Raw genomic sequence first — 23,643 nt, 5'->3', positions numbered from 1 at the left:
GTTTCACCGATGCAGATTGGGAAGGGAGTCCATCCGATAGGAAGAGAATATTAGGAGGGATCTTTAGTATTGGGTGAGTGACAGTTTCTTGGTACAACAGGAAACAGAGATCGGTTGCGCTCAGTTTGGCAGAGGTAGATTACATGGCTGCAAGTTAGGCAGCATGTGAGGCTATCTGGATGAGGAAGATCCCGGTTGGTTTGCTTGGTCAGCAGATGGATACGACAATGATTTATTGTGATAAACAATTTGTATCAAACTTTCTGAAAATCATGTATTTCATGATTGGTCCAAGCATATTGATATCTGGTATCATCATCTTAGAGATTGTGTATTGAGGCAGATCATGTTGTTAGATTACATTCCCACAGAGGAGCAAGATGCTGACATCTTGACAAAGGCATTGTCAAGATGTAAATTCGAGTTTCACAGAGACATGATCGAGGTAGTTGATAATCCCTTTCTTGTTGAGAGGGAGTGTTGAGAAATGGCAACAAGAAATTCCAGTTTAATTTTTCCTTGAATTAAACTATGAATTAAATTCGAATTCTATTCTCATAGCAACTTAAAATAGTTAAATTAAGTTTATTAAACTTACTTAACTTAGGAAATTCGAGTTGGAAGTCTTTTGGAAGTCATGTATATGTTATCCCTACTTTGTAGGAGTCCAATGTGAGTTAATTGTGAGTTGTAAAATAGAAGACCTAGTTTCATGAGTCAGTTCAGTTAAATTAGTTCTAAAACGGATTGAGAGAACTAATGAACTCCACTAGTGCTACTCTAGTTAACTGAATATTTACTCATCAGAAACTCATGCATGTCGATTATGAGAAAGAGCCAGTTGAGACTACAGTGCAAGGATAATGTACTATTTGTTTTAGATTTTTCTGAGTTGCACTGACAGTGCATGTATTCAGGAATTGATCCTTGAGGGATTGCACTATTTTTAGAGGCTTTATTTCCCTTTAAATACAAGCTATTCTCCATAGGAATTACACATTGGAATAGAGACTTGGAGAGCTTATGAATTGGCTAAGATTTGGCCTTGAGCTTGCTTATGAGTTGGAGATTGAATTTTTTGAGTGTTGGGATTGTTCTAGAGAGAAAAAACATTGTAATTTCATCTTGATTTTCCGGATTAATACCAAAAAAATAGTGTGGTTTTGAGTTGTGGCTTTCCTCAGATATTTATTGTGTTATGTGCCTTTGATTCTTTTCCTCTATTGATTATTGTTTTCTCGATATTTATGGGCTTCCGTTGTAAAGAGTAGAAGTAGATTCTTGTTTCTTGCTTTAGAAAATTGCATTAGCTTGTGAATCTACATGATTTTCTACAATAGCTAGGCTCACCATATCATCCTTAGCAACGGTTATTCCAACGCTTCCAAGCTCATCACGATAGTGAGTGAACTTGGTCAAGTATTTTGGAATGATCTCGCCTTTCTCCATATTAATTTTTAGAAGTGTGTCTTTTAGTGCCAAATTAATATGGTCAATGGTGTTCCGAAATATGTCAATCAATCTTTCCACATAGCATACGGAGTTTCCTTCCCATGGAGACTCAAGACAATGTGGTCTCGAACTCCCTCAAGGATTATCTGCCTTGCCTTCACCACACACTTCTTCCATATAGCTAGATTCTATGCATCCAATGTTATTGGCTTAGGAATGTCTTGATCAATGAATTCCTTGAGGCCATTATACTCCAGCATAGTCTCCATCCTATCCTTCCAGGCTATATAATTTGAGTTTCCTTCCAAGGCATACTTGAGCCTCAAACTGTAGAAATCCATTTGTCAATCCTGACGTATGTATTGCAAATTCAAATTTCACCTGTAACCCAAAACTCAAAACTTCGAAATATCCTCTAATATATTGTCTTCAACTCTGATATCATGTAGATTTTCCTATAGAATCACAACTCATGTAATGTACTAAAACACAAGAAAAGAATCTACTCTACTCTTTAAACAACATAAACCAATGATCAATGAAAACAATAATCAGCAAGGGGAAGAACATCAATGGAACATAACACAATATATATATGGGGAAAGCCACTGCTCAAAACCCTTACTATCTATATTGCATTAATCAGATATCCAAGATGAAAATACAATGCTTGTTCTCACTAGAACAATCCCCGCATAAGTATAATCAACTCTCTGCTGACAAGCTAGCTCAAGCCAAACCATAGCCTATTCTGCTACTCTCCAAGCCGCTATTTCCTTGCATAATTCCTAAGAGGAATAGCCCATATTTAATTGGGAATTCCTTCTTCCATAACTACACAATCCAAAATTAGGCCGTCTTCTGATTGCATGCATGATATGTACATCTCGGATCATTCTACAACTGCTAGTACATTGTCTCTGCACTCTAGTCTCAACCGGGTCTTTCTCTGAACTGACATGCATGAGTTTCTCATGAGGGAATCTTCAGTTAGCTAGAGTAGCATTGAGGATGCGTCAGTGCGCCAATTCACTACTAGACCTCTACTTGTTCCACAAATAGTTATAACTAGTTTAAATTACCATAATTCAGTCAAACTGAGTTATCTAATTACAACTCAAATAAACTCATCTTGGACCCCTAAAATTTAGGGAGAACATATGCATGTCTACAAAAAGACTTCCAACTCGAAATTCGTATGTTAATTAAGTCAATTAGACTTAATTAACTATTTACAAGTTGTTATGAGAACATAATTTGATTTTATTTCATAGTTTAATTCAAGGATAAATTAAACTAGAATTTATTGTTGCCATTTCTCAACAAACTCCTTGCGAAATTTCAAGAAAAATGAGTATAAACTTCGCCAAGGTCTTAATTTTCACCTCCTCCTAAAATTTTGTGCCACAACAATTTAGAATATTCCCTAGAATATTCTCCAAGAATATTCCTAGAATCTACCTCGAGATTTGTACCTGTGTGGGACCCCTTCTAGGCCTACCACCTATTTGAACGTATATGCCTTTCTCCATGCTTGCATCCCCTTCCGACATATGAATGAATCATAGCTTAAATATTGATTCGAGGGTGGAATTACTAAAGAACATTAGTTGGCATGTTGGTTGGTAGACTTATATTAAGTCGATGGTTGCTGGGGAGGTCTTGGGGTTAAACCTCATGGAATTGCAAACTTAATTAATTTATTATATGAAAAATGACATTCATTAAAACAATTTGAAAATTTCCAAACTTAATTGGCAAACTCGACACTGCCATGTGGCTGCTCCATTTTGGTATAATAACTATTTACTTGGCCAACTAGGTGCTGCCATGTGGCATCCCTATATTGGTCCACTTAATGATGACTAGAACTATGTGGTGAGGACATGTGGCATGCCATGGTGATGCCATGTGGCACATCCTAGTGATGCGACATGTTGCTTATATGTCCAACCATGTCAATAGTTATTGGGTACCACATTATGCCAAATGCATCTCTATTGGGTGCCACATCATCTTTGTGGGTCCACCTGGATTTCTAAGTGGGCTGCCACATGGTAGCCTATGGGAGTGCCATGTGGCACCCTAGGTTGACTATGAATTTTTTTTTTTTTTTTTTGTCCAAACTTCATATGAGCATAACTTTCTCATACAAACTCAGATTGAGGTATTGTTCATGTCGTTGGAAAGCTCCCACCAACTCTACCACTTGGTGCTAGTTTTGTTGAGATTTGAAAACTTTGAATTGTGAGCCTTTTTAGATCCTCCTAAATCAATCTCCAACTTGTTTTTTTGTATGAAACCCTTGAGGTTGAAGGAATATAATGACATGGAGTTTTTAAGTTCTTCGTGAGAAGAAAGAATGCTTCCATAACTAACCCTCTCTATCAAAAAACCAAAATGATGTTATTTGTATTGTTATAGGATTTCCTAGAAAAAAAAAAAGTTGGAGGCTCAATATGTGGGTGGCGTGGGGGAGGAGTTAGTGATCCCTCTTTTATTAGGAAGGAGCCACTCATTGACTCTCCAATATTTGTTTTTTCTTATGAAATACTTGAGGTTTAAGGAACATAATGACATGGATTTTTCAAGTTCCTTATAAGAGGAGAGTGTTTCGACAACTAACCTCATCTATCGCAAAACCAAAATAATAAATTTCCATGGCTTATATTTCTCAATTTTTAGACATAGAACCCTTTAGAGAGCCTTGAGGAAGGAAATTAGAGGCATACAATCATATATCTCAAGACAACCAATTATGATTAGTGTCAACCCCAAGGAAAATGATAACCCCCCACATGAAATGGGTCTTGTCCTATTAGTTATATAAATTATGCTTGTTAATATTTATGCATTTGGTTAGGTGTTCCAAATGTTTATTGTCATGATTGATTTTGTGCAACCTAGACTACTTTCAAGATTATTTTATACTTTAAATCATTGTGTTGTTTTTTATAGCACTTTTGAGTGATTATTGTAATGGAGCTTACCCAATCTTGAATTCACTCATGGTAAGTAATATGAACTCATTTTTTGCTACAAAATGTCTCATCATACTATCATGCATATATTATTAAACTTCATATAAAAAAATAACATTTATAAATATTTATAGCATTTATAAAAATACAAATTATAAAATCATACTATAAAAAATTATTCAAAAATATTTTGAAATTTATATCTTTTTAATTGAATTTACATATCTATACAAATCAATTAATTAAAAGTTAAGTAAAAAATATGAAAAGCTTATATATATAAACCACATCTCAACCAAATATGTGAAGAATGCATGTAACAACACCACTATGACTTCTTAATATAAAAATCTGCCCTCAATTTAAATATAAAGAGTTTGCAATAATGATAAAAAAAGAGTAAGACAAGAAAAAGAAACACTCTCACAAAGTAAACCATGTCAAATAAATGATGTCAATGTTAATATATTTAAGATTTTTTTTTTTAATTTCTAAATATTATTTTATAAGATTATGTTACAATGAATTTTGTTGTGACACAATCAAATGTGGTTTCCATAATCAAATTTCAGAGTATTTCATATTGTTGGGACACAATCAAATGCGGTTTCTATAATCAAATTTCAGGGTATTTGCAATAATGATGAAAGAAGAGTGAGAAAAAGGATTTAAATGAGAAAAAAAAAACTTTTACGAAGTAAATTATGTCCAATTATGACGTTAAATATTAATATATTTTAATTATATATATATATATAAATAACATTATGTTACAATGAATTTTGATGAAGCATAATCAAATATTATTTTCTTAGAGGTGAAGAGATACTCAATAATATAAGCTTTCAAGCTAAAAGAGTGTTCCATTTTAATTAGTTTTCATAGGCATCAAAATAAGTCAGGGATACGAGGTTTTGAAACCCTAAAGGATCTCTCTTAAAAGATAATTATCATATAGTTCCCCATCATACCACATCATAAGCTTTATAATTTCTTTAGATATAGTTTTTTTTTAAATAATTATAAGAGATATTTATGTATTTTATTTGAATTATTAGATTGACAATGGAAAATAAAATTTTGGTCATGTTACGCTATAGTTTGATAGTCGTAAGTGATTAAGGTTATTGGTATTAAGTTTTTATTTATAAGATTAGTGTTTAAGTTTAAGGTATACAATTGAGTCAGATTTGTGATAGAAACAAAGAATTTACTAGATTTTTTTTTAATGAATCTAGACTTTGTGAATTGAGTGAAAGAACTTGGGAAAAATCAAGAATGATTTATATTACTAAATCAATAATGTTGCAAGGAATTCAATTTCATTGACATGGAAAAGAAACAAAACTTTCTCAATTACTCATTTGTTGGGTCTTGGAAATTTTCTTTTATGTTATACATAAATTTAATTTCATTGATATGGAAATTAAGTTATAACAAACATATCATTAATGTACTAAGTAATGGGAAAAATATTTTTTTGAAATTAACACTAATTTTTTTTGTTTCTTAAACAATAATAATAAGGGATGAACCAAATGAGATGTTAAATTTGAAGGCATGGATTTGAAGAGCATCTAAAAGCTGCATTAAGTGAAGGTAGGTGAGTTGATGTATATGGAAGGGGCACAAACATTTAATGACCCCTTTAAGCATGACATGTAGTGTTAGAATTTTCCTGCCATTGTGAAAGAGGTAATAAGGTTATATACAAAGGTTCCACATTGTAAAGAAATTGCCATGATTGTAATGCGAGTACAAAGGTTCCACATTGTAAAGAAATTTTCATGATTGTAATGAGAGGCATCCTGCACTTCAGTATGGGGTGATGTGGTAGCGGTGTAAATATTTGTAAATATTTATATGATGATTTAATTGAAAAATAATAAAACTTTAAAGATAATATAAAGCCCAATATGCTACAAGATGTTGTAGTGTTTATAAATGAGTGTAAGCATTTAAACGTTAGCTCAATTAATAATAAAAAATTAAAAGCAATAAAAATAATAAAATTTAAAATTTTATATTGTCATTTTGTTTTTATTAATAAAATTATGAACAATATTTTAAATAAAAAATAAACAAATCATAACATACATATCACATTAAAATATATAACATATGCATCGTAATTATAAACTAAAATCTATTTTATGATACAAATTAAAATAATGATTTAATAACTAAATTTAAATATAATTAATAAGTATATAAAAACTTAATACTTACAATAAATTTAAAATATAACAAGATTCTTAATTATGGATATTTACCTATTTTTTAGCACTGATATTAGTAACTTGTAAATAGGTTGTGTGACAATATCAAGATTTATCAATACCACATATCCAAGAACCTTAACTCATTTCACAATCAAAATATTTTAATTTAATTTAATTTTATAGCAATTTTTTAATTAAATCTAAAAGCAAAATAGTTATAATTACTTTTTAGATATATCTAGAACATTTATTCTGAATACTATTAGACATTCTATATATATTAAATCAAAATTTTAATAAAATTAAAAATGAGAATACTTTTATATATAGTAATGTGAACTTTATATAACACAAATAATATTATTAAGTAGCATAGATCTTTTTTATTTTAATGATCTACTAATGCATAAGAGTAATCAAATTTATCAAGGTGCAAAACTTTTCTCAAATATTACATTTAAAAATAAGTTTGAATTTTGAAAGATTTGATATTTGTTGACACCTGTAAATCTAGATTTAAGATAAATCTACTTTGATACTTAAGAAGCTTGTGAACTTTCTCTATATTTAAAGTTAGCTGTAAAAAAAATCTTTGAAACATTTTTCAAAAAACATTTTAACTAATAATTTTATATTTTACTTAAAAACACTCCCAACCAAATTTCACCAATTTTTTAAACTCACACAAATATACAACCATACAATACACATTTTACATTATAAAATATCAAAAATAATTTTATTAATTTATCCTCTTACATTTATTTGCTATGATACTTCACAGCCATAAAAATAACAGCAGAAATATATAACTGCAAATGTATATTTTTAAGAAAAAGTAATAAATGCAAATATAATTACTGATAAAATTAACAGCAGATATATAACTGCAAATATATATTTTAAGGAAAAATAACAACCAACATAACTACGCGAATATAATTCCTTGGAAATTTTTAAGTGAGAACTACGTTCTCTAATTCCAATTCATACACGGGTGGAAACCCATTTTTTACATAAGAAAGTATGGACTCATTAAATCCGCGAACAGACACTTTATTGTTTGGGCCACAAGATTTGAGTGACCCACAACCTCTGTTTGCTATGAGTGAAACAAATGTAATTAGATGCCTATATTCCTCCATACTCCTACACTCCACCATAACATTACTAATCCAGGGAGCAACAATGTAGCATCTGTTCCGATCTGGAAAATAAACACATGTCATGGTCATGTCGATGGAAGGACAATGAAATTCATGGCGTTGTTCTTGTTCGGCCACATTTAACCAGGGCACCAAAGTGGCACCTCGTCTGTCGACTTTTGCAGCTCCAGCAATAATTGCACGCATATTGCCCCTTTGGATCTTTAGTTGTATGTCATTCGAAGGTTTTAGATTCTCCACCCAATTTCCCAAAGAGTATACCTGTCGCCTCCATGAGCGAGGGAGGGGGTCACATATGAAATGCATAATAGAGCAGAACAACACGTTGATGTTGGTGTAAAGGCACACTCTCAGTGGCGTGCTGAACTCCAGGAGCGCTGATATAAAACTCAATGATGTGGGAATGAGCCAATGGACCTTTTCCTTCTTTGTTTGTAAAAACACAGCAAACAAATTTAGAATTTTCAGAAGTTTCTCCTCCGACACTGACAAGTCCACAGGTAACAGCCGATAAGAGGTTAACCTATTGCTGAGATGCTGATTGTGGAGGATGAGTCCGTCCAATACTTCCTCAAACGTCATCACACCACCCGAGCTTACTCCCTCCCAAAATTCTCTTTGACCTTTCAAAACCACAAAGGGGCCGAAGTCGTATGCGATGTTAAAGAAGTCGCAGAAGACTAACTCCTCAATTCCTGCCAATAGCTGCAGTTCCTCCCATACTGTGGGAATGATGTAATAACACATTTTACCATTTATAAATAACATCATCTTTCTCTCGCTTTCCCTTCTCTCCAGAACGAACTCCTCGACCAAGTACCTCACATGGATCCTATCTCGACTACCCGCCTCGACGTCCCTCCTCGTAGACGGAATTTCCGGTTGGAGCACAAAATAATTCGCATTCTTGAAGACTCGACCATGAAGACATTGCACGCGAGAATAAGTATCGTAAAGTCCAAGTGGTCGCAGCAGCCAACCGACCAGGCCTTTGATAAGGGCACCTACGGGAGTGACTTTGGTGAACTGCCATACACCCAGACAGACTTGCAATGCCGAGAGCACATTATTCAAAATCAACTCCAAGTCCTTCGGCATCCTTCTTCCACCAATGATGAGCAGACTCAATTAATTCAGTGTGTTGATCCTTCTCCTCCTCCTCCTTCGAAACCGCACTCTGCTCAACTTTCTTCTCCTCTACTTAATAATCTTCATATTATTCCTCTCTTTCTTTAATTTATTCTTTTCTTCATGTTGTTGAAACTTGAAAGTCCGAGGTGGGACAGACAGATTTACATGTGAAGGAAGGAAGGCATTTTCCTTTTTCTGGCATCTAATTCTTTTTGACCTTTACGTCTTCATCCTTCAATGGCCATCGATGACTGGTTCGATGCTCATACCTTCGTTTATCTTTTTCCTTTCGGTGAATAGAATAGAAATGCAAAAGATAGAATTGCGTTAGCGGAAACATGTCGAAACAGGAATTCTTTTTGGAATACAATAAAGTTTAAAATTCGCATCATCTGAAATCAAGTTCATCATTTGAATTCCATATCATTTTAATGATTTGAGTGGATCAAAGGAACGCTTTTTCTTTTTCTTAATCATATAATTTTAATAATTTGAGGCGATCAAAGGAAGGCTTTTCTTTTTCTTTAATTCTTGGGTCGGCATATTCTTCTTTTTCTTGGGATCCTGCTATAAAAGCCATCCGGTTCCTTACCGGTTACCAGGAATGCGGGTCCTTCAGATAAATGCAGTGTCCACCAGCATGTATCTTTTCATTATTTTGCAGGTCATAGATGAGATTGTTATGCACATACTGCTGGGTGTGCATGTCAATTAAAACTTTTGCTTTCACTGTAGAACAGCAGCAGCGGAGGATGAATTGTGGGCGGGACACACGAAATGTTTAAAAATGAAAGCACAGTACAGTAAGACACGAGCCCTGTCTAATCTTCATCCTTTTGCGGGTCCCATGAACGAAGGAAAGCATCTTCTTTTCCTTTTCTTGTGCATTTTAGAAAATTTGGATTTTTCATCGACTCAATTTAATTTAAAGTTCCCAGCAAAACTAATGTAAATATTGCTTTTATTGTACATAACATTAAATTAAAACTTAAATTATGCTAAAATTCTATTTACTTAAATATTGCTTTTATTGTACATAACATTAAATTAAAACTTAAATTAGGCTAAAATTCTATTTACTTAAATATTGCTTTTATTGTACATAACATTAAATTAAAACTTAAATTACGCTAAAATTCTATTTACTTAAATATTGCTTTTATTGTACATAACATTAAATTAAAACTTAAATTACGCTAAAATTCTATTTACTTATTTTTAACATGTGTATGAATTTTTTTATAAAATTTGTAAATTTAAATAATAAATAATAAATTTTAAATTAAATTATTTTGTTTTACATTTAATTTTTTGTTGTTAAGGTCCACTTTTCCTATCTTCCTTGCATGCCATCATGCAAAGGGCCACCACACTTACAGCCTCAAAGGTGTGGGGTGGTGGCAATCTTTTGTTTCGTTGCCCAACCACCCGTTCAGATTGGGATCTATTATTAATATATTTTTAAGTATATGTAAATATTAAAATTAAAATATTTTATTGATGATTCACATTGATTTTTTTTTTATTATTGTGAATATTTTTAAGTATCACATTAATTCTATAATAAGAATTGAATGAATTACATTTCTCCCTCTTATTATTAGCTATTTCCTAGACAAAACTCTAGCAATCTATTTGTCAAGAGTTGCACACAGAAGACATGAACTAGCAAACAACATAGGAGGAGCTCACAGGTGTGGATCACCAGGAGCTCCTACAAGCAAATACACCGCTTGTGCTTCACATTAAACTCCAATAATAAATAGATACACTTTGTTAGGGTTAGTAAATCAAATCCCTTAATGATAGGAACTGAATAACTAAGAAAAGCACAATCATAACTACGTAACAATAATTACTTAATCTCCATTAATTCTAACACTCCCCCTTAATGGAGAAAGGGTTCTTAAACACACCCAATATGTCCCTAAACAGATCAAACTTCAGTCTTCCAAGAGGCTTAGTAAATATATCAACCATATTATCACAAGAATTACAATATTCAACACAAATCTCTTTGGACTGTACCTTTTCCCTGACAAAATGAAATTGAGTGTTTATGTGCTTCATGTTTTTATGAAACACGAGATTTTAAGCCAGTTTGATGGAACTTTGATTATCGCAATTAATAATCCTAGCTTCTGTCTGTTCTTCTCTTGCATCTTGGAGAATTCTATGCAACCAAACTATCTCACATGCTGCTGCACACATAGCTTGATATTCTGCTTCTGCTGAGGATAAGGCTATAGTATGTTGCTTCTTGCTACACCAAGAGATAACCCCGGACCCAATGTTGAAGGTGTAACCTGTAATTGATCTTCTATCATCTAAATTTCCCGCCCAATCAAAGTCTGTATAACCTGTCAAGCTAACATCAAATGAGTCAGAATACAAAATACCAAAGTCTGAAGTTCCTTGCAGATACCTCAGTACTCCTTTCACTGCAAGCCAATGGTTCTCATGAGGTTGAGTCATGAACTGACTCAAAACACTCACTGCATAAGCTATATTTGGTCTTGTTGTAGTCAAATAAATAAGACTACCAACCAACTGTCTGTACAATGTTGCATTTGCATATTTCGAACCATCATTCACCTAAAGTTTGTTGTTCTGCTGTAAAGGCACAAATTCAGCCTTGCACTCATCCATTTTAAATTTAGTCAACAAACTCTTAGCATACTTACCCTGGGACAAGAAAGTTTGGCTTGAATCTCTCCAAACTTCTAGACCCAAACAATAATGCATTTCTCCGAGGTCCTTCATCTCAAATTTCTGTGATAACAGCTACTTGATTTCTTCAATGAGATTGTTTGCACTCCCTGTCATGATCAGATCATCTACATATAAATAAATCAACACTATCTGCCCCTCATCATTAAACACAATATACAAATTAGGATCATTTTTGCTCCGTTTATAACCATGCATGAGGAAAAATGAATCAATTTTGTCATACCAAGATCTAGGAGCTTGTTTTAAACCATATAAAGCTTTCTTTAGTCTACAGACTAAATGCTCTTCTCCCTTCTTAACAAACCCCTCAGGCTACATTAAATATACTTCTTCTTTTAAATCACCATTTAAGAAAGAAGATTTAACATCTAATTGATGTATTTTCCAATGATTCTTAGTGGCTAAAGCAATAGTCAATCTAATGGTATTTAATTTTGCAACAGGGGAAAATGTTTTCTCAAAATCAATACCTTCTTTCTGGGAATACCCCTTTGCAACCAACCTTGCTTTATACTTATCAATAGACCCATCTGCTTTAAATTTCAGCTTAAATAACCATCTACAACCTATGGGTTGTTTATCATGAGGAAGCTTTACTAGATCCCACGTATTGTTATTAATAATAGATTCATATTCCTCTTTCATTGCTTCCTTCCATTCAAAACTCTTACTAGCTCATAAAAATTAGAAGGTTCTGCAATGTTTAACATACCATTCATGAGCGCACAATCCCTATATCGAGCTGGTAACTGTTTCGGCCTGCTCGATCTCTTGAGTGGTGGGGGTTCAACCATTCTGCTGTGTTCTTCTCTTTGTGGACTGAACTCGATTTCTTCCTCTTTATTCTATTGTTGTTGTTGTTGATTGATCACTGTTTCAACATCCTCTTCTAAAATTAAGGGCACATGCCATTCTTCATTATCTTGAACAGGATTTCCATCATCAACCTGTTCATGGAATACTACATCTCTACTAACAAACACCTTGTGAGTAGAAGGGTCAAACAATTTTTAAGCCTTATACTCACTGTAGTATCCAATGAAGGTACATTTAATGGCCTTTGAATCTAAGTTCTTCCTATTTTCTTTGGGAACATGCGCAAAAGCTTTACAACTAAATATTCTCAGGTGACTGACTTACTGCAGGCTTGAAGCCAAACTTCGCTTCAAAAGGAGTTTTATAATCAAGACTTTTAGTGGGACTCCTATTCTTCAAATATACTACAGTATTGACAACTTTTTCCCAAAAGCCATTAGTTAGATTCTTACCTTTCAACATACTACGAGCACACTCCACCAGTGTTCTTTTTTCCCTCTCAGCTACTCCATTCTGCTGAGTAGTATAAGGTGTTGTAAACTGCTGTTGTATCCCATGCTCTTTACAGTATTTGTTGAAGTCCCCTTTCTTGAATTCTCCGCCTTGATCCGATCGAAGAATCCTGATGAACTTTCCTGTTTGCTTCTCGATCATGTTCCTGAACTGCTTGAAGTACTCAAAAGCATGACTCTTCTGTCTAAGAAAATACACCCATGTGAATCTTGTACAATCATCAACAAAGATTAGAAATAGTAGGCTCCACCTAACGATCTTGTCTACATAGGACCACATAAATCAGTGTGCACAAGTTCGAGTGTATCCCTCTGTCTCCTATCTTTAATAGCAAGAAATTCATCTCTATGATGTTTACCGAATGCACATGCTTCACAGTTAATATGCAAATTTTTCAAAGTAGGAAGACCATCTACCATACCTTTGTTTGATAACAGAAGAAGGTCATTGAAATTGATGTGCCCAAGTCGCTGATGCCACAAATTTTCAGCAAACTTATCCGATGACATCAATGCTTGCTGTGGTGTACACTTCACATCCAGTTTGTAGAGTCCTCCTATATGAATACCTGTAGCAATAGGCTTCATCCGATCCAACAAATCTTTAATAATACAATAAGATTTAAAGAATTCTACCTTCAAATCCTAATCTGTAATTTTTGATACAGAAATCAGGTTCTTCTTAATACCAGGAACATACCGCACATCAGATATATTCCTGATCTTTCCATCAGGCAGAGTGACAAGGACATGTCCATGTCCCTTGATCTCATACCCTCTATTATCTCCAAGGTATACTTTTACTCCAGTGTTGAATTCTCTAAAATTTCTGAACCGTTGCTTTTTACCTGACATATGTGAGGAGGCTCCAGAATCTACAAACCAAATATCTGATTCATCCTCCTCAGTAGCTAAAGCAGTCTCATCCTTAGCCATAAACAATCTGACATCCTAATTCTGATTTGCATTTGCATTAGCCAGATGACCTGCATGTCTTCTCTGCTTGTACCTCTCCCCATATGCCTTTTTCTTATGGAAAAATTTAGCAATATGGCCTATCTTACCACAGTAAAAACATTTAGGAGCAGAGTCATATTTATGCGAGGTCATACCTTGTGGTGTCCTTTTTCGTGATACGCTGCCTTTCCTGTGATCAGCCACTGCTTTCCCTTTCGACTTGAACTTGGTCATCAATGCAAGATCTAGATTTTGAGGTTTGAGAGACAAACTCCTTTCCTCTTCTTGTAGCAAGATCCCAGTGAGCTCTTCAAAGCCTAGAGGATTTTCTCTTGCATTCAATCCCGTTATAAACATCTGATAATCATCCGTCATGCCATTCATGGTAATCATCACCAGATCATCATTCGCCACAGTCTGAACGATATCAATCAATTTATCTTTAACGTCCTTTATTTAGGATATGAATGAAGAAACATACTCATTCTCCTCCATCTTGATTGAGAGAATCTTCTTCCTGAGGTACAAAGTTCAATTGGTGTTCTTGATGTCGTACATCTCTTTGAGAGTCTTCCATATGTCATTCGCTGTCTTGCACTCCCGAATGTGAGGGATGATGCAATCCTTGACTGATAACTAGAGTAGCACCTTTGCCTTCATCTCCCTTTTCTCCCAGTCTTGAATCACTTTATTCGATCCACTAGTTGCATCAGTCGGCTTGCCCTCATCACCAGTGGCAATGCCATAGGCATTCTGTCCCTCAAGCAGAGTTTGGAGCTTAAATTTCCAATTTGTGTAATTAGAACCATCAAGCTTATTACTCTCATTGAGATAAGATTCAACAATTTGATTATTCATCTTAAATGAATAAAAAATCTTCAACAATTTAAGCAGCCCTTGAATGTTAAAAAATACCCTGATCACTGAGAATTTCCTTCACAAAAAAAATAGCCCTGAATAATACTAATTCCTCAAATTTCAATTCTAGATCTTTGTTTTTTTTTTTTAAAAGATCACCCCAAAATTCTCATAAGAAAAGATCCTTTTCTTTTTAAAAAATAAGGAGCCCTCCAATTAACAAAAAATCCACAGAATTTTTTTTAAATTAAAGCTTTGAAAAAACTTCAATTAAAAAAATTTAATTGTCTGAGGGATGATTATTTCTTCACCACCATGGGGAGGAGGAGGAACAACAAACCTCTCACTCGACGCTGCCACAATCACCAAGCTTCTCTCAGTCAATACACTTCCTCTGTGCAAATGGTAGAGCACCCGCAGTCTCCACGCACAACTTACCTTTGCAGCTCTGCTGGCATTACTCTTCGACGCAGGTCCAGCACCCACTGCTACCACATAGGATGCCGCGTCTTCCTCCACGCAGCCAAACAACAGAGCACTTCACCACACAGGTCCAGAGGCATGCATCCACCACGCAGTCCTCTCATGCAACAACTGGGATATTCGACCTCCATGCAGCTACGCAGACTCCTTTCTTTTTCTCGACGCAGGCCTCCTGGTGTGAGCTCCTTTCATCACAACAGACTCACACAACACGAAATTTATTTGTTGTTTATCGCTCTCCTCTTTGGCGATCAACCAGAAGCCGTCCACCACGCAGCTATGACAGACTCCTTCCTCAACAAAACGCAATCAACGTTTTCCACGCAGCTTCCAGGCACACGCAGCCTTGATCAGCCTCCTTCTCCTCGATGCAGGTTCAGCTGGCAGCTTCAGCAGTCAAGCTACCTTCAATCACGCACAACATCAGCCAGCCCACGCAGCATGCAGCTTCCAAGCCACCACACAACGAAAACAATCGTCGTTGTTTTTCACCTCAAATTCGCGACTAGTCGCTGAGGTACACCAAAATCCTGCAACGATGCAGCAAATTGAAAATGAGCGTAGTCCCCAAGAGTATCCGCGTGATTACTCTTCATCTCCTCGTGAAGACGTCGCGTTCCTCAACTTAGCGTACAGGCTTCTCCTTCCTGCAGCTCTGATACCATGTCAAGAGTTGCACACGGAAGACATGAACTGGCAAACAACATAGGAGGGACTAGTCGCTGAGGTATACCAATATCCTGCAACGATGTAGCAAATTGAAAATGAGCGTAGTCCCCAAGAGTATCCGCGTGATTACTCTTCATCTCCTCGTGAAGACGTCGCATTCCTCAACTTAGCGTACAGGCTTCTCCTTCCTGCAGCTCTGATACCATGTCAAGAGTTGCACACGGAAGACATGAATTGGCAAACAACATAGGAGGAGCTCATAGGTGCGAATCACCAAGAGCTCCTACAAGCAAATACACTACTTGGGCTTCACATTAAACTCCAATAATAAATAGATACACTTTGTTAGGGACAGTAAATCAAATCTCTTAATGATAGGAACTGAATATCCAAGAAAAGCACAATCATAGCTATGTAACAATAATTACCTAATCTCCATTAATTCTAACACTATTTACAGTTTGACTATTATTAATTTAATTTTGACTTATGCAAAAATTAATATTAAATATTAAAAATAAATAACATATTTTTTATTATAATTAAAAATAATCATTTGTAAACACTTTGTTGGGCAAAAAAAAATTGATATCTTATCTCATCTTTAATGTCATATGTTCCAATCTCAACTATAAAGTCTACTAACTCTCTACTAACTCTGAGAAGCAATGTCACGTCTACATGATTGTGGATTTGAGGTCGAATCTAAGGCGGCCAATGCGCTGATCGATTGAAGGCGGCTGGTAGGAAATTTGTCTACAACAGTTGCACTTTGGACTTGCAGACTTGCTTATGATAATAATATTAATAGTTTTCTTAACTTTCTTCTCATATTATATCATATCTATGCTTTTCTGATTTTACTGTAATTCTTTTGAATTTTTCTAGACCTAAATAAAAATCTTCTTGCAGGAAGTTGTTAATTTCTCCCATAAATACCTTGTCATCAATTGAGAAGTGTTTTGCAATTCCTTCCTTGAGCTCGTTATAAATGACATCGGGTGACAATATTGCAGTGCTTCATTTCTCAAATGATGCTTCCTAGGTTTCTACTATACTTTAAAGTTTTAATCAAAATTGTTCAACTCAATGTCTAGCTTGAGAATAGAGATGAACACTTTGATGTGATAGTAGGAGACCTTACAGACCCAGTAGAGGGAGTTGTGTTATCGATTGTATACATAATCTTTCTATGACCTCATCTTAAAGCCAAATCTGAGACACAAAGGAGTTTTCGTCTCTCAGGTATAACCTCACGTTAGAATTACTCAAATTATAATAGAAGCTATTTATTTACAGTCCTCTTTTGTTGTTTCACATAGCCAATAAGGTAGAAAGATAAAGAATAAATTAATAATAATAATGACATGCTTCTAAAAGAATTAGATTTCTAGGCACCATATTAATAGTAAAGCCTGAAGTGGTTTGGCAAATTTCTGATTACGTCTCACCGACTAATTGCAGACAAGTTTAGGTTGAGGCTTGAGCTTCATAGACAATTTTATTCATTTACTTTAAAGTTCTTAAAAATATCAAGTTAGAGGAGTTTTGTTTATCTCTTTACTCATTTATCGATGTTTGCATTAACAAAAACAGAAAATTGGTACAACTAGAATACTAAAGTTGCTTCTAGAAATCAGTTTGGTCAAGCCCATAGAATCATATAAGGAAAATTTTGTTAGATTTGAACGTAGCTATTACAGAAAAATTTCTCGATTTCCACTTTTTCTTGTAAATTTAGAATAAAATACGCTGAAGTTCCTTCCAAATTTCGCAAGGAAAACTTTTAATTTTAAATATTTATAAATTTAAACAAAATCCATCCAAATTTGGCAAGAAAAGAATACTAGCACACATTTATTTCCTATACTTTGCTTATTCTGTTAGCATTGTCTATGGCTTCTCCAATTAGCTAATTTCTTTATTCAAAAATTTATATCCCTTTACTGTACTTCGCTTATTTTGTTAGCATTGTCTGTGGCTTCTCCAATTTGCTAATTTCTTTATTCAATATCTTATATCCCTTTGTGTGGATTATGACAGGCTAATGCACAAAGATATATTTTCATGCATTTATAACATGTTGAGACAGGTTTTCAAGTGTCACTCAAGTGTAAGCTTCTGGGCAATGCCCCCACTGCATTGTTTTTTTATTACCATACTTCACAAAAATTGATTAATCAAATGAAACATATGGTTGAATAGACGTGCTGCCTTATACTGTTCACATTTCGTCCTTCGCTGACACGTGGGTATGGGTCATGGTACTGCATACTTATTTATCCTAATTTTGTTTCTTATTTTAACTGAAACCTCATGGTTACCCATAACAACAAATTGAAGATCATGTAACGTAAAACATGCAAACATCTAATCATCCACCTACAATGGACGTTAAAGAAATCAATAACAAAATAGAGTAGAGAACCAAAGGAGAATTGTAGTATCTTGATGGAGAAACTTTCATGAAGACATTGACATTGAATAAGAGTGTCCACAGTCCATAAGTATCTATCACGAACAATTTTTACAAATTTCATTACAAATTCTAGGATTGTTGACAGGCCTATCGATGATGCTTTTCATGTTGTTTAAGGAAACTCAGGTATATACAAAAGAAATGGCCCGATTTGTGTATGGCCATTGGAAAGCATGCAACAAATCACAACCATTCCATTTTCCCTGAAAAACAGAATAGTGGGTTAAAAATTAAATAACAAAGTAATGAAACAAAAACCTTGGAAACATGGAAAAACATAAAAAAAGAGAGATAAATATGTGTGGTTCACCCAATCTGGGCTTCGGAGAAACAACCTATATTTCCTTTTATATTATCCAACAAAATAAAGGGATATAATCTACAATACACATGTTGTAACTTCCTTTTTGCTCTCACATAGTCTCCTCTTTTCTCTCTCACAAAATAATACACAACTGCAATATCCCCCACCTCCCCAGTAGGGATTAGGATCCAAACATGGCTAAAACAAGACCTTTGAAATAGGAAGATAATTAGGCTCCACACCCAACAATAGTTTATATAAACATCCTTTCGTTTTAATTCGATGGGGGGATTTTTTTATATTTTAAATTTTGTGTAGTGGTGTGAGCACAAACACTAGTCGATCTAGGAGAATTCCCAAAAGGCCTAAAATTCAAAGTTCCCAAAAGTTGATGGAAATAGTGCAACGTTGAAGAGTCTGACAAGATGATTCCAATGAAACTTGAATCGTGTCAATTACATTATGTATGAAGAAGATATGGCAATTTGAAGCTTTTGACCAATGGGAAAAAAGACAAAGTCAATGGGTGATGTGGCACATCCTAGAGTTAACAAGCCTACGTCCTGGAGATGACACATGGCATAGCATGGAAATGACATGTGTCACTTAGTTGGCATAGGGGATGTGACACATCCCAGAGCTAACATGCCTACATCTTGGAGCTGACACATGGCATAGCATGGAAATGACATGTGTCACTTAGTTGGCATACTTACATGTGTGGCATGAATGTGGTAGATCGACATGTGCCATGATTGGACCAATGGAAGGATGCCACATAGACAAATCAAAAGGCACCAACACATGGCATAGCATGGAAATGACACGTGTCACTTAGTTGGCATACTTACAGGTGTGGCATGAATGTGGTAGATCGACATGTGCCATGACGTGGACCAATGGAAGGATGTCACATGGACCAATCAAAAGGTGCCACATGGCACCTTGAGAACAACATGGAATTCTCCCATTTGATAATTGGTTCAACTGACCGTCACTAATGGGGTTCAAACACATGACCTTTGCATTACAAGGTGGGCACTCCACCAATGAGCCACGAGTTGACAGTTGAACATAACCAACAAATCTACTATTTGAAGTTTATTGTTGAGGAGATGCCAAAATAGGGAAGGTTTTTGGACTTGAACTCACAACCTGTTGTACCTCTGAGTTGATAATGGTCAGTTATCAAGCTAGAGCATCTAAGATAATTGTTTTAGGGGTTTTTGTTTTAATTTGGAGGACCAATGAATGAAACAGATATAACACTATAATGCCTAACCTTTTGAATAATATTAATACCAAAAGAGAGGGCTGCTATAAAATTTCAGATAGTGAAATAGCTTGAATAGTGGTGAGAAAAAACAAAAAATATTATGATTATCACAATTTTCAGATAGAAAATTAAATAATCATAAGTATGAAAACCTCTGACTAATATTCAAAAGGTTCAAGAGAATATGTTTATGCTTACAACAAGATGTCGATGATTTATTGATTCAAAGGGAATTAATTAAATAGACAGTCCATTAATCCATTCTCTTTATAGATTATCACTTCAGAAGCTTATAGGAATAGATTGAAACATAATTATTCCTACCTAGGTATCTCTGTAAGACATAAGAATATTAAGAAAAACATAATGTGTAATACTGGAAAAACGTACAAGAAACACAAACTGTGTAAAACTAAATTCATAATCCTTTGCTTTGTATTAAGGGTTCGGAAAAGCTAAGTACATCAAATGTTTACAAATGCTTCATCAAGGTGAAACCTTTCTTCAAGAGTGCAACCCTTCTTCACTGATCAACCTGGTTCAATGGTGAACTTGGTTCAAATATGAACCCATAATAACTTGTGAAGAGAGTTATTTATACAACAGTAAGACTATGAAAATATCCTAAACTATTTCTACATTTATTCTAGGAAGATGAAATATCTTCCTGCAAGGAAATAGAGATAGCTATTGAACTGCTGCTTGTTGTCCCTGTTATTTAGGTTTTGATGTCCTTTAGACTTTGATTTTTTCCCTTTTAGTTTCTTGGATGTTTGATCTTCACGCTGGATGTCATCTTTACTTATGACCTTTCATTGATACACTTTAACCTTATACTCTTTGACGTTGTTGACCTGTTAATATCCTTTACCGTGCTTTTTTACTTTTACTGTACATTTCAAGTTTTTATTGTGTATTCCAATAGTAAATCATTTAATTTTTTACATGTCTTAGCATATGGTAGTTGGATATTGATCATCTTTCTATATATTTCATTTGTTTGTCTTTTAACTGCATGCCTTTATCTTCCTCCTCTATTTTAACATTTAATGTCTTTGTGTGAAGGATTTCTTCTTTGTTTTATCATTTACTGCCTTTGTAAATTGTTTCCTTCTACTTTGTAATAAATGTCTTCTTCTTCTTAATAAATGATTTTGAATGGATTTCCTTGTGAATCTGGAACAAATAGGTTTTATATGATCACCTGCAAAATACAACAATAGTTAATAAAAATAGGTTTGTGAAAAGGAGATAATGGCTTCAGGGAGCACAAAATATGTGGAAGGATTCCTGGTAGTGTTTGAACAGTAATCAGAGGTCAAAATGAGTTGTAGAGGCTCAAGGTGGCGCAGGCAGGGTTTAGACGGGTTTTACTGTGTAAACGGGTGAAAAGAGAGAAAATGATGGTTTTGCCGTTTAAATGGGAAACAATTAACTTTTTTAAAATTTGGTGCAAAAATTGATAAGTGAACAGTGATGGTTTCGGCCTATGCAGGGAGGCGGTTTCGGAGGCTCATCGCATCATTTTTGGTCGTCAGGTGGTTTTTCTCCGAGGGCACATGAGTTAACGTGGACTGCCACGTAACCACAAGGGGCCCAAGAAAAACCACGAATCTTGCGTGCTCTCGGGCGGGTAAAGCTCATAGATCGAGAGCGTGCGATATTTCTGTGGGTCATTAGATCTAGGAGCATTGAACGGAGGGTTGTCGCATGGTGGAGTTGCACAGAGGTGAATCAGTGGAGATTGGCAGGTCCCAGGAATAATTACAAGTGATTTGTAATTATTTATTAATAAAGTAAGGTTTAAACATAAGCGGGTTAAAAACATAATGCATGGGTTTTATGAAGTGGGACCAGGGTTAAATGCGGCGGGGTTTATTTAACCACACCTAGGGGTTGGGTTAAGTGGGTTTTATATCAGAAAAATATGATTTTTACAGTTATTTTAATAAAGTGGGGGTAAAACAAAACTTAGGCTAAATGGAGTTTTATGGATTTAAAAGGGTTTTGTAGGGATTTTATGGGTAGGCGGAGCTAACTTTTATAAAGCGGAGGGGGGAATAAAAGTTAGGATAAGGGGTTTTTCATGGGTTTTTAGGAAATTTACAAGGGGAAAGTGATTTCTTCAAAGGGAAATGGGTTTCACACTAGAGAAAGGGGATTTTTAGGTAGGGGAATGAATTTGGTGGGTAAATTTCTAGGAAAATGTGTGAAACCAACGAGCAAAGGTGAAAATGAAGGTAAAAGGTATTTTCTTAGGAAATGATGAGATAATGAGGAGATTAGTAAGTATGTAGAAGGGGGCTGAAATGAAATGAGGGGAAGTTAACCAAATCAACTTGGGAACATATTTTGACTTCCATAACTCCTCCTGCACACTGAAACATGTGATCAAGCATGATAAATGTGCTTATGCCGTAATCAACTTGGTACTTCTGCAACCTTTCTTCTACCTACCCTTTACTTACCCTAAACTTTTTTCTTCACTTAATTGGGTGCATTTAAGCTAGCAGACCATTTATTTCCTTTTTATTTTGAAAAGCAAACTATCTAATTCTAACCTTATAACATCTAAGGGCTCAGATTTAACTGGTGAGCTCCTTATTATCCTCTACCTAACTACTGATTTGCCAAGATTAAACAGTTTGGCTAGATATTTTTTCTCTCACTATAAACATGAAATTTAAAGCATGAACTAGTCAAGATTAAACTATTTGACTATTCATGGGTTGTGGAATTTATGACAAGATGCACACAACCATTATTTTGCATAATAAAGTAAAAGGTAGTGGCACTTGGACTTGCACACTTTTAGAGTTTATTGCTTTTTGCTTTTCTATCTAACCTAACATTTTATTTTTGCCTTCATTTTTTAGGGCATCTATTCTAACATTTTCTTTGATATGGACATATTTATCAAAATATTTCCTAACAGTTTTTATTCAATATTCTTTTTGTCCATATCCTAGCTTAACATTTTTTGAAAAATATTTTCATTTTTTGACTAATTGATTCTAACTTACCAAAACCAAAAAATGCTACAGCATTGGCTCCAACTGGGGACTGCTTTCTGCTGTAGAATGCAGAGAAATTGCAGATCCGTGTGCCTTCTCCTCGGGCTATGGAGTCTTTTTATATAAAAGTCACACTGACAACTTGAAAAGTAAAAGAAACCGAAGTTTTTACAATGGTAGTAATGAAATCTACATCAACTTCTCAGTACTGAATGTAATGTTTGAGAAACCTTCCATTTATAGGGTAAGTGGAATATAGCCCCTCAAGATTTTGTAGCACAAAAGTGTTGTTTCCCTTCACTTCAGCAATTTCTAAAGCTCCAAACCATAGGTTGTCAAACTTGCCATGTTTTCCCTTTTCTTCTTTCTTGGAATCCCATCTTAGAACTAGTTCACCTTCCTTGAAGTCCCTTTCCCCGACTCTTCTGTCAAACAGGCTCTTCATCTTATTCTAATAATTTTTCAATTTGTATTGAACGTCATCTCTGTTTTCATTTAGTTCAATAATCTGATTTATTCTCCTTGAAAAATCATCAGGTTGATCTGTTGAATCCTGCAGGAATTTTAAAACAGGGAAGGCCAAATTGGTA

The 23,643-nt window shown here is 34.7% G+C and overlaps 1 pseudogene; it reads left to right on the top strand.

Moving 5' to 3' along the window:
- The first annotated feature begins 15,849 nt into the window (after window positions 1-15,849).
- On the top strand, window positions 15,850-18,666 carry LOC149182135 (thermospermine synthase ACL5-like; annotated as a pseudogene).
- Window positions 18,667-23,643: the final 4,977 nt, after the last annotated feature.

The sequence above is a fragment of the Pinus tabuliformis genome, chromosome 3_2 (genome assembly GCF_031772625.1).
Source record: "Pinus tabuliformis cultivar Carrire ecotype Pingquan chromosome 3_2, CPIR1, whole genome shotgun sequence".
NCBI lineage: Eukaryota > Viridiplantae > Streptophyta > Pinopsida > Pinales > Pinaceae > Pinus > Pinus tabuliformis.
Note: the sequence above shows the minus strand (reverse complement) of the source record. Positions and strands in the feature narration are given on the sequence as shown.